This window comes from Petaurus breviceps, unplaced genomic scaffold, assembly GCF_028583685.1.
Source record: "Petaurus breviceps papuanus isolate PSGF00001 unplaced genomic scaffold, PetGlider_PUasm1.0 42, whole genome shotgun sequence".
Taxonomy (NCBI): domain Eukaryota; kingdom Metazoa; phylum Chordata; class Mammalia; order Diprotodontia; family Petauridae; genus Petaurus; species Petaurus breviceps.
In genome coordinates, this window is record NW_027186325.1 from 1096309 (window position 1) to 1108313 (window position 12005).

Consider the following 12005-nt stretch of genomic DNA (forward strand, 5'->3'; position numbering starts at 1 on the left):
TTATTCTTCTCATTTTAAGTGAAATATTATTATTATTCTATATGAGGGAACTTGTCAGCTGTGTGGATTTAAGCCAAGTTAACCCAGTTCTGTGATTTACAATTTGTGAAAGAAAACTAATATTAATTTGATAATTTATTGTATTATCAATATTGTTAGAAATGTGGAATTTTAAAAAATACTTTTGGGTTATAGATTTAATTGCTAAAATGCAGACATAAAATAATAATAATAGTAATAAGAAGCAGCATATTACCTGTTGTTAAGATGTAGAGATTTGACTCCAATTAATAACTAGAAATTCTCAGCTGCTGGAGCTATTCGTTGAGTACCCTCTCTGAAGTCTCCAGACACTCTGGCAAACTGTTCACACAACCCAGGACCTCTACCCTAGACAGCAATCCAGATCCAAGCAGGTTAAAGCAAGAGCAATTACCCCTCAGATTGGTAGCCTGGTCCCCCTACAATCTGCAGGCCAGGAGCTCTGAAGCAGTCACATGGTGGTGGCTGCACAGGTGCCATGCCTCAGCTGCTTCTCCCTCCTTGTGGCTGGGTGTAGCTGCCCCGAGGCTAAAACCTTTGGCTCACTTGGGGCTTGGCTCAGCTCCCAGAGTGCTGTGCTGGCCCTTTTCTGCCATCCTGCCGGGCTTTCCTCAGTGGGGGTTAGCTTCTCTGTGTCATTTTGTGGGTTCTATAGCTCTAAAGCTTGTCTAGAGTCATTTTTTACATGAATTGGAGGAGGTGGGAGTGATAGCCTCATGGAAGACCTGTTTCTACTCTGCTATCTTGACTCTGCCCCCCCTTCATAAGTATTTTTAAAAGGAAAATTGGTAACTGTACAAAGAAAAGTTGTTGTAGAATCTACGTTGTAAACCTACAAGGATTCACAGAACTATCTGCCAGGGGTGGGGAACCTGGGACCTTAAGTCCACAATATGGCCTTCTAGATTGTTGGGTGTGGTCTTTTTACTGAGTTTAAGTTTTACAAAACAAATCCTTTTATTAAGAGGATTGGTTCTGGGAAGTTAGGATTCAGTCAAAGGGCTGTTCTTGAGTACCTAGAAGGCCACACATGGGCTTGATGTCACAAGTTCCCCCCACCCCGGCAAAAAAATCATCTCAACCCTGTGTAAGAGTTTTCTGTGTTGTGGAAGTACTACTGAGTAAATGAGAATCCTTGCACAAAATAGGAGTGTAATTTTCATGCCTCCTTCATCTAAGGATATATTTATATATGTTAGTATGGAGGTTTGCAGCAATTGTCTACTGTTATATTTCTAGGGATTTGTCACTATCTTTGTGGGATTCCAAATTGTAGTTATTTTTCTTGTGATATATTTAAAGGAAAAGGGAAGAAAAAGATATTGAGTAAAATTTTAAAGGCCTGGTAAACTTTGTTATTGCAATAAGCCTAATTCAACTGGGTATGCTTTTTTGCCTTAGAAAAACTGAATTTCCTCCCCATGGTAAATTCTTTTTGAGAGGGGGTGTTATCTAGGAAATTTGGGTAATTAGGGATTTCTTTTGTTATAGAACTTTGGGGATGTATTTATGTTATTTAAAGACATTTTACACAATCTAGTTTTGATAAATTCAGTGTTAAAGATGATGACTTTTTTTGTAATACTGTTTGTGATACTTCTAAACTACCTTCCTTCACATTTTTGTTTTCATTGATTTGATAGATGTTTTTGACCTTTTGTTCTTCCAGATGAATTTTGTTATTGTTTTTTATTACTCTATAAAATAATTTTTGGCTGTTTGATTGATATGGCACTGAGTAAGTAAATTATTTTAGGTAGAATTTTCATTTTTATTATATTGACATCAACCTCCCCATAAGCAATTAACATTTCTCTATTTATTTAGATCTGACTTTATGTGAAAAGTGCTTTGTAGTTTTGTTCATTTAGTTCCTAGGTTTGTCACATCAGGTAGACTCTCAAGTAGTTTATATTGTCTGCAATTATTTAAATAGAGTCTCTCTTTCTTCCTGCTGGACTTTGTGGGTAATATATAGAAATGTTGATGATTTATGTGGATTTGTATTATATCCTGCAACTTTGCTGAAGTTGTTAATTATTTCAATTAGTTTTTTTTTTAATTTTCTAAGTATACCATCATATCATCTGTAAATAATGAGTTTTGTTTTCTCATTGCCTATTCTAATTCCTTCAATTTTTTTTCTCTTATTGCTATAACTAGCATTTTTAGTACAGTATTGAATAATAGTGGTGATAATAGGCATCCTTGATTCACACCTGAAATTACTTGAAAGATATTTAGCTTATTTCCATTACAGATAATGATTGTTGATGGTGTTAGATAGATACTACTTATCATTTTAAAGAAAGCTTGCTTTATTCCTATGCTCTCTAATGTTTTTAACAGATATCATAAGCATTTCCTGCATTTGTTCCATTGAAATAATCATATGATTTCTGTTGGTTTTGTTACTGATATGGTCAATTATGCAGATAACTTTCATAATATTGAACCAGCCCCACATTCCTAGTATGAATCTCACCTGGTCATAGTGGGATAACATCTTTTTTTATATATCGGAGTATTATCCTTGCTAGTATTTTACATTTTTGCATCAATATTTATTAAGAAAATTGGTCTATAGTTTTCTCTCTTTTTTTTAATCTTTCTGGTTTAGGTATCAGTCCCATATTAGCGTTGTAAACAGGATTTGGTAGGATCACTTCTTTGCCCTTTCTTCCCACAATAGTTTATATGATATTAAAAAGAACTCTTTTTTTAAAATGTCTGGTAGAATTCACTTGTAATCCATTTGGTCCCAGGGATTTTTCCTTAGGAAACTCATTTATGACATTCATTTTTTTTTTTTGTAAGATAGGGTGACAAAAAGTATTGTATTTCCCCTTCTGTTAACTTCTGGGCAATTTATATTTTTAATAAACATTCATCCATTTCACTAAAATTGTTAGATTTATTGACATTTAATTGGCCAAAATACCTCCTAATAATCAACTTAATTTCACATTCATTGTTGATAAATTTACCCTTTACTTTTTTGATACTGATATTTTTGTTTTCTTTCTTTTTTAATAAAAAATTGAAGATTTTTCAGTTTTATTGCTCCCCCCCCCATAAAACTAGTTTCTAGTTTTATTTATTTAAAGCTTTTCTTACTTGCCATTTTACTAATCTCTCTTTTCATTTTCAGAATTTTCCAATTTGGTGTTTAATTGGGAATTTTAAATTTGTTCTTTTTTATTTGCCTGCTCTTTTCATTGATTTGTTCTTTCTCTACTTTATTGATATAAGCTTTGAAGATTCCTGTCCCGCCCCTCCCCCCCAAGTAATACTTTGGCTGCATCCCATAATTTTTGTATATTGTCTCATTGTTGTGATTCTCTTTAATGAACTATTTATGGTTTCTATGATTTGTTCTTTGACCCACTCATTCTTTAGGATAATATTATTTGGTTTCAAATTAAATTTGAATCTATTTCCACAGTCCTTTATTAAATATAATTTTATTGCATTTTGGTCTGAAAAGGAAGTATTTGATATTTCTGTTTTTCCACAATTGGTTGTGAGATCTTTATTCCCTGATACACCATCAATCTTTCCAAAGTTGCCATATAGAGCTGAGGGGAAAAAAAAAATACATTCCATTTTATTCCCACTCAATTTTTTCCAAAGAGTCTATCATATCTAACTTTTCTAAAATTCCATTCATCTACTACTTTTTTGTTTATTTTATGGTTAGATATATCTAGTTTTGAAAGGGGGAAGTTAAAGTTATAATTTACAAGTATGTTTACTAGTATAGTAAATTATAGTTTACTAGTACTACTGTCTGTGTCCTCCTGTAACAATAATTCAGCAACTGATTGAACAAATTTAGAATTTGGATGCTATGGTATTTGGAGCATAGGTGTTTAGTACTGATATTACTTTATTGTCAGATTGTACCTTTTAGCAAAATAGGATTTGCTTGCTTCTCTCCTTTACTGAAGTTTTTTTTTTTTTTTGTCTATGATCATGATTTCTACTCCTGTTTTTTATCAACCTCACCTGAAGGCTAATAAATCCTGCTCCAACTTCTTATTTTTACTCTGTGTATTTTTCTCTGTCTCAAGTATGTTTCTTGTAAACAACATATTGTTGGAATTTGGTTTTAATCCATTCTGCTTTTCACTTCTGTTTTATGGGTGAATTCATCCCATTCACATGCATAGTTATGATTATTAACTATATATTTCTCTCCATCCTATTTGCCATTGTTTTTTACTCCTTCCCTTCCTTTCTCTCTCTCTGTCTCTCTCTCTCTCTGTCTCTTTGTCTCTCTCTCTCTCTCTCTCTCCTATCTCTCTCTCTCTCTCCCCTCTCTCCCCCCACCATCTCTCTCAGTGTGTGTGTCTCTTCCTTTTTACCTTGTCTCCCCTTCAAAAGTCTGTGTTACTTCTGACCACTGCATCCCGTAAGGCACCCTCCCTTTCTCTTATGTCCTTCCACTCCTACTTCCCTATAGGGTAAGATAGATTTCTATACCCAATTGAGTATATATGTTGTTTCTTCTTTGAGCCAATTTTGAGACAAAGATTGAAACGTCGCCCACCTCTTCATTTTCCTTCCATGGTAAAATGTCTTCCTTTCATGCCTTATTTCCCACATTCTTCCTCTCACTTCCTACTTCACCCAGTGCATCCCTCTTTCTTACTCTTTCATTTTATTTTTTTAAATCATCCCATCATCGTCATCTCACACCTGTGTCTTCTCTCTATATAGGCTCTAAACTTCCTTAATAATGATAGTTTCAATTATCATCTTCCCACATAGGAATGTGGACATTTTAACCTTATTGATTTTCTTATAATTTCTCTTTCATGGTTACTTTTTTATACTTCTCTTGAATCTTGTATTGGAAATCAACATTTTTTTATTTAGGTCTAGTCTTTTCATCAGAAATGCTTGAAAAGTGTCTTCTATTTTATGTCCATTTGTTCCTCTGAATCATTATACTCATTTTTGCTGTGTTATCCTTGGTTGAAGCCCTAGCAGCTTTGCCTTCCAGAATACCACATTCCAAGCGTTAGACCCATTAACATAGAAGTTGCAAAATTTTATCTTATCCTGACTCTGACTTTACAATATTTGAATTGTTTTCTTTCTGGCTGCTTGCAGCATTTTCTTCTTGATTCAGGAACTCTAGGATTTGGCTATAATATTCCTGGGAGTTTTTATTTTGGGATCTCTTTCAGGAGATGATCAGTTGTTTCTTTCAATATCTATTTTGCCATCTAGTTCTAGGATATCAGGGTAGTTTTCCTTGATAATTTCTTTAAAGATTATATCTGTTTGTTTTTATCATAGTCTTCAGATTGTTCAATAATTCTTAAATTATCTATCTTTGAGCTATTTCCCTGGTAATTTTTTTCCAATGAGATATTTCACATTTTCTTTTAGATTTTTCATCCTTTTATCTTGTTTTATTGTTTCTTGGGGTCTCCTGGAAACATTGCCTTTCGTTTCCATGGTTTTAATTTTTTTTAATTTTTAAATTAACTTTTTTGTTTCCTTTTAGTTTACAGGATTCAATTCCACAATTCCTTGAGTTTCACATTTTGTCCCTCTCCCTCCCCTCCCACCCATGGCAGCATATAGTCAAATATAGGATCTGTAAATACTTTCACATTATACATTAGTTGGGTTATAAAGACGGAATGTATCAGATGGAATGAAAAATGTTAAAGAGGACATAAAACCAAACAAGAAAATGAAAAAAGATCAGGTATTTTCCTTCCATCTGAATATAAACTCAGTTCTTTCTAGTTCTTTCTCTGGATGCACACATTTCTCTCCATCATGAGTCTTTTGGGATAGACTTATATCACTGCATTGCTGAGAAGAGTCCAGTCTATCAAAATTGGTCATCACACATACCTTGTGCCTGTAATTGCGTACAAATTTCTCCTGGTTCTACTCTTCTCACTCAGCATCAGTTTGTATAAGCCTCTCCAGGTAAATATGAAGACCATCTGCTCCTCGTTTCTTACAGCACAATAGTATTCCATAACATGCATATACCACAACTGGTTCAGCCATTCCCCAATTGATGGGCACGCCCTTAATTTCCAATTTTTTGCCACCACAAAAAGAGCTGCTATAAACATTTTTGTACATATGGGTCTTCCTCCCACTTCTATGATCTCTTTGGGATATAACCCTAGGAGTGGTATTGCTGGGTCAAAGGATATGAAAGTATTTATAGCCCTTTGGGCATAATTCCAGATTGCTCTCTAGAAAGCCTGGATCAGTTCACAACTCCACCAGCAATGCATTAGTCTTCCAATTTGCCCACATTCTCTCCAGCATTTGTCATTTTCCTGTTTTGTCATCTTAGACAATCTGACTGGTGAGATTTGGTACCTCAGAGTTGTTTTGATTTGCATTTCTCTAATCAATAGTGATTTAGAGCATTTCTTCATGTGCTTATAGATATCTTTAATTTCTTTCTCTGAAAATTGCCCATTCATATCTTTGACTGTTTATCAATTGGGGAATGACTTGTATTCTTAAAAGTTTTACTCAATTCTCTGTATATTTTAGAAATGAGTCCTTTGTCAGAGACATAGGTTGTAAAGATTCTTTCTCAATTTCCCACCTCCCTCTTAATCTTGGTTACATTGGCTTTGTTTGTACAGAAACTTTTTAATTTCATGTAGTCAAAATTATCCATTTTACATTTTATAATGTTCTCTAATTCTTGTTTAGTCATAATGATTTTAATTTTTAAGGACTTCTTTTCTTCAGTGATTTTTTTTTAGTCATTTGGCCAATTCTGCTTTTTAAATCATTCTTTTTGGTGGTTGTAATGGGAATGCAAATTTAAAGATCTTCCCTGCCCCTATGCTAAAGTGCACCTGGAGCCTGGGGTGGGAGGCTTGTTTTTCAGTAGATACTTCTTCATTGGCCAGTGGGTCAATAAGGTTGTTACATTCTCTGAGCCAGGAGAAGGCTATATAAGCCCTGATGTGTAGCTTTGTTTGGGGGCTCACTTTGAGAAGTGTTCTGTGATTTGATCTGGATTCTGGGAAGCCATTGTTTAGAGTCCCCCCTCGGCTTTGAAAAACCCAGATGTTGAAACCCAGATGTTGATTTGGTATGGATGTAATGGTTGTTGAAATCTGTCTACTTGATCTGTTCCTCTGACTTGATAATTCTGTCTGTATACTCTGAAATTCAGGGTGCTGACCTCTTTCCCCTGAACTAGGTAAATGATACATATTTGACTGATTAAAGTAAGCTTGTTAACCCAATTTGAGTTGCTTTCCTTTATCAAAGCAGATCCAAGAACCTGTGGTGGCAGCAACCCTGAGGATGCTTGGATTGCTTGCTGCTACAGTGGTTTATTTTGTGTCTCTTAAAATTTGACTAATTCTGTTTTTTAAGGTGTTTTCTTCCTCAGGATTTTTTGTACCTCTTCTACCAAGTTGCTTCTTTTTTCATAATTTTCTTGCATCACTCTAATTTATTTTGCCAATTTTTCTTCTGCCCCTCTTATCTGATTTTTAAATTCTTTCTGTGGACCTGTGAACAATTCACATTTTCCTTTGAGGCTTTGCATGTAACTGCTTTGCCATTGTTTTCTTCTTCTGGATTTGTGTCTCAATCATCCCTCTCTTCATAGTATCTTTATATCATCAAGTTTTTTCTTTTTGTTTTCTCATTTTCCCAGATTATTTCTTGACTTTTAACTTTTTGTTAAAGTTGGGCTGTATGCCAGATAGAAGAGGTATTGGCCCAAGCTTCCGGCATTTCATGCTGCTGTGCTATATCTTGGACATCTGTTGGTTTTTTGATGTCCCAGGGTAGTATGATCTAAGGATAGGTTTGGTCACTGCTTTCCCAGCCTCTGCTCCAATCTTTAGCCAGGAAGGGGGTTTGTTCCCCCATACTCTTAGTGGTAGCACTCCTCAGGTCCCCCACTCTTCTGTAGACTCAATTGCTAGTACTACCCTCTATCTTGGAATTGTGACCGTGGTCCCTATTGTCCCATGAGTGAATACTAGCACTGCTCTCCACCCTAAAAATTTAGCCCATGCTCCTCTATGACCACAAATAATATGTTCCTTTTTGCCATGGGATTGCCATGGAGAATGGCATATGAGTAATGCAACAGGTTCCTGAACTCAGCACCAGCAAGGAGTCTCCTGCCATGTCTTTGCAGACAAGTTGTTCAGCACCCTTACCTTCTGTGGCCTGAGAGCTCTTAAAGCTGATGAAGTCAGTGCTACCACCAGTGTAGCTGCCGCCAAGGTGTGGTCTGTGTTTCCTATGCTGTCCTTCTGGGGCTCACCATCTGGGTGAGATAGACACTTCTTCTTGTTCTTGTTCTTCTTGTTCTTGTTCTTCTTGTTCTTGTTCTTCTCCTTCTTCTTCTTGTTCTTCTTGTTCTTGTTCTTCTTCTTCTTCTTGTTCTTCTTGTTCTTCTTCTTTCTTCTTTCTTCTGCAATCGGGGTTAAGTAACTTGATCAAGGTTACACGGCCAGTTATTTCTGGGTGTGGTGCTGAGTATCTGAGCCCGGGATTCAATCTCCAGGTCATCCCAACACTGGAGCCGGTGCTCTTACTCGCTGAGCCACCTGTCCACCCCTAAGCAATTGGGGTTAAGTACATTGCTCAAGGTTACACGGCCAGGTATTTCTGGGTGGGTGCTAAGTGTCTGAGCCCGGGATTTGATCTCCAGGTCATTCTGACACTGGAGCCGGTGCTCTTACTCGCTGTGCTACCTGGCAGCCCCAAGATAGACACTACTTAATGATCTCCTAAGTTATCTTGCGCTATAACATTATTTCAATTATCCTCTCATTAGTTCTGCTGCTCCAGAATTCAGGTTTTATTTTAGAGTTGTTTGGAAGAGAATTTAATTGAGCTTGGCTAAAAGCTGTTCTCCTCTTCAATATTGTCCCTGCCCTCTCACATACTCTGTTTCTAGTGATTTTAAAATCAAGGCTATGTTAAAAAAAATGTTTACCAAAAAGATCTGTTAAAAATATGAACTATACACTTTTAAGCTTAATGTTCATTATTAACAATAAATCAAACCCTAATTTGCAAATTTAAATATTTGTTCACAAACTAGTAGGATTTGGCTCCAGAATAGGCCTGTTTTCAATATAATGATGGGAAGGACAGGTAATCACAAAAAAAATTATGATAAAAGAGAAAATGAGAAAAGTTCAAAGGGAGATGTAGAAAAGTTCTATATGAAATTTGCAGAAGTAAGGGAAAGGGCATATGGATAGAAGAAAATAAGCATTTCTAAAGTATTTACTATGTATTAAGCAATGTGTTAAATGATTTACACCTAGAATCTCATTTGTTCTTCATACCAACCCTGGGAGTAAGTGCTATTATAATCTCTAGTTTACAATTAAGGAAATTGGGGCAGATATAACAGTGATAACCTTGGCCTCACATGGCCTGGCATGTTTGATTTTACCCTTTCTCCAAGGCTCTTAAACAATCTTAAGGGGATTTGGGATGTTTAGGCTCTCTGTAGCTGTCTTTGCCCCTCTCTCCATGCTATTCTCCTAGTTGTAACAAGGGGCATGCCCTCCACACCAGTTCTACTTAACTACTTAACAGTCAAATGAACTTTTAGGAAAGGTATAATTACATCAAAGACATAGTAAGGAAACACATAAAAACATTACCTCCAACACTTAGGGGTATAATCCCTTCCTCTATACTTATTACTGCCTCATACTCTGGGGAGAAGAAATGGATTAAGTTCACAGTTTAGCTCAGTTTCTATGCTATAATTAGCTCTGTCCCACCAAGATACAAGTCCAGTACTCACCTTAGACTAAGTTCTAGACATTCTGGTTTCTTAGAACTTTGCTAGTGGGCTAGCTGACTTCATATCCATCCTGGAATCCTGGCTACCCTAGTTAAAGTCTGATTCCAGTAGCAATTCTACTGCCTCCCCTAGTACAATAATAATACATGGAACATTCTAAAACCAAATCCCAGGTACATTTCTTTGGATGGTGGGGCCTAAAAAGGAGAGCAGAGTAGGGAAGGTAGCCCTTTTCACCACCAAATCAATATACGGTTCCCATGATATCAGTGAACATGACATCCATCTTCTCTGGACAAAGCAAGAAAGAGCACAAGAGCATCCCAATTAAGTCATTTTAAAGACAGCCTTTTCTGATTACACATACAATAGTAAAAAGCTATTTCCATGCACATGTTACGTTCCTAGAAGCAGTTTCCTTGCATATCCCATGTGACTGCCTCTACTTTACATGATCTGGGCATAATCAAAGCAAAATCCCAGTTATAGACTGATACTAAGTGACTTGACCAGGGTCATATAGCCAGTTCAGTTGTTCAATCATGTGTTACTCTTTATGACCCCATAGACCATACCACACCAGACCTTTCTGTCCTCCCACTATTTCCTGAAGTTCATCCAAGCTTATATTTGTTGCTTCCATAACACTATTTATCCATCTGATCCTCTGTGATTTCTTTTTCCATTTTCCTTAAATCTTTCCCAACATGAGTCTTTTCCAATGAGTTGTGTCTTCTAATTATGTAGCTAAATATTCAGCTTTAATATTTGACCTTCCGATGAAAAGTCTGAATTAATTTCTTTTAAGTATTAGTTGCATTGATCTCCTTGTTGTTCAAGAGACTCTTCACATCTTCTTTAGAACCACAATTTGAAAGTGTTGATTCTGTGGCACTCAAATTTCCTTATAGTCCAAGTGTCACAGTCATAAACTATTCATAAAAAAAACAAAAACAAAAACACAGTTTCAACTATATAGACCTTTGTCAGCAAGGTGACATCTCCATTTTTTAGTATGCTCACTAAATTTGCCATAGTTTTCCTTCCAAGGAACAAGTGTCTTTTAATTTCATGGCTGCAGTCACTGTCTATGGTGATCTTTGAGCCCAAGAATATAAAAACTAACACTGCTTCTAATTATTTTCCTGCTATTTGTCAGGAAGTGATGGGATCAGTTACTATGGTTATGATCTTTTTTTTTTTTAATGTTAAGCTTCAAACCAGCTTTTATACTCTCTTCTTTCACTCTCATCAAGAGGCTTTTTAATTCTTCACTTTCTGCCATCAGAGTTGTATCATCTGCATATGCGAAATTGTTGATATTTATCCTGACAACCTTAATTTTGGCTTTTGATTCATCTAGTCTGGCAAGTCACATGATATACTCTGCATATAAAATAAATAAATAAGGTGACAATATACAGTTTATGATGCACTCCTGCAATCCTTTTTTTTTTTTTTTTGGAGGGCAATTGGGGTTAAGTGACTTGCCCAAAGTCACACGTCTAGTGAGTCAAGTGCCTGAGGCCAGATTTGAACTCAGGTCCTCCTTACTCCAGGGACAGTGCTCTATTTACTGCACCACCTAGCTGCTCCTGTACTCCTGCAATCTTAAACAAATTTATTGCTCCATGTTTGATTCTAATTGTTGTTTCCCTTCATTTCTCCACAATACATTGAATGTTATCAATTTGGTCTTTAGTTCTTCTGCTTTTTTGAGAAATAGCCTGTTTCTCTTGTAAGTCTCATTTTACAAACTGCTATGACCTAGTTTGAAAAATCTTAAGCATAACCTTGCTGTTGTGTGAGATTTATGCAATTATTACATAACTTGAACATTCTTTGCTATTGCCCAGCTTTAGGATTGTCTTTAAAACTAGTATTTTCCAATGCAACTGGTACATTTTCTAAATTTTGTGAGCATATTGACTGCATCACCTTTTAGTATTTTAAATAGCTCAGCTGGAATTCCATCACCCCCACAATCTTATTATTAACAAAGCCTTCTAAGGTCCACTCAGCTTCCTTTCCCAGGGTTTCTGATTCTAGATCAGTAACCATACCATCTGTACAACAAGAGATCTCTTCAAGAAAATTAGAAATATTAGGGGAATGCTTGTATCAGCAATGCCATATTCACAATGCCTATAGAGATTACAAATAT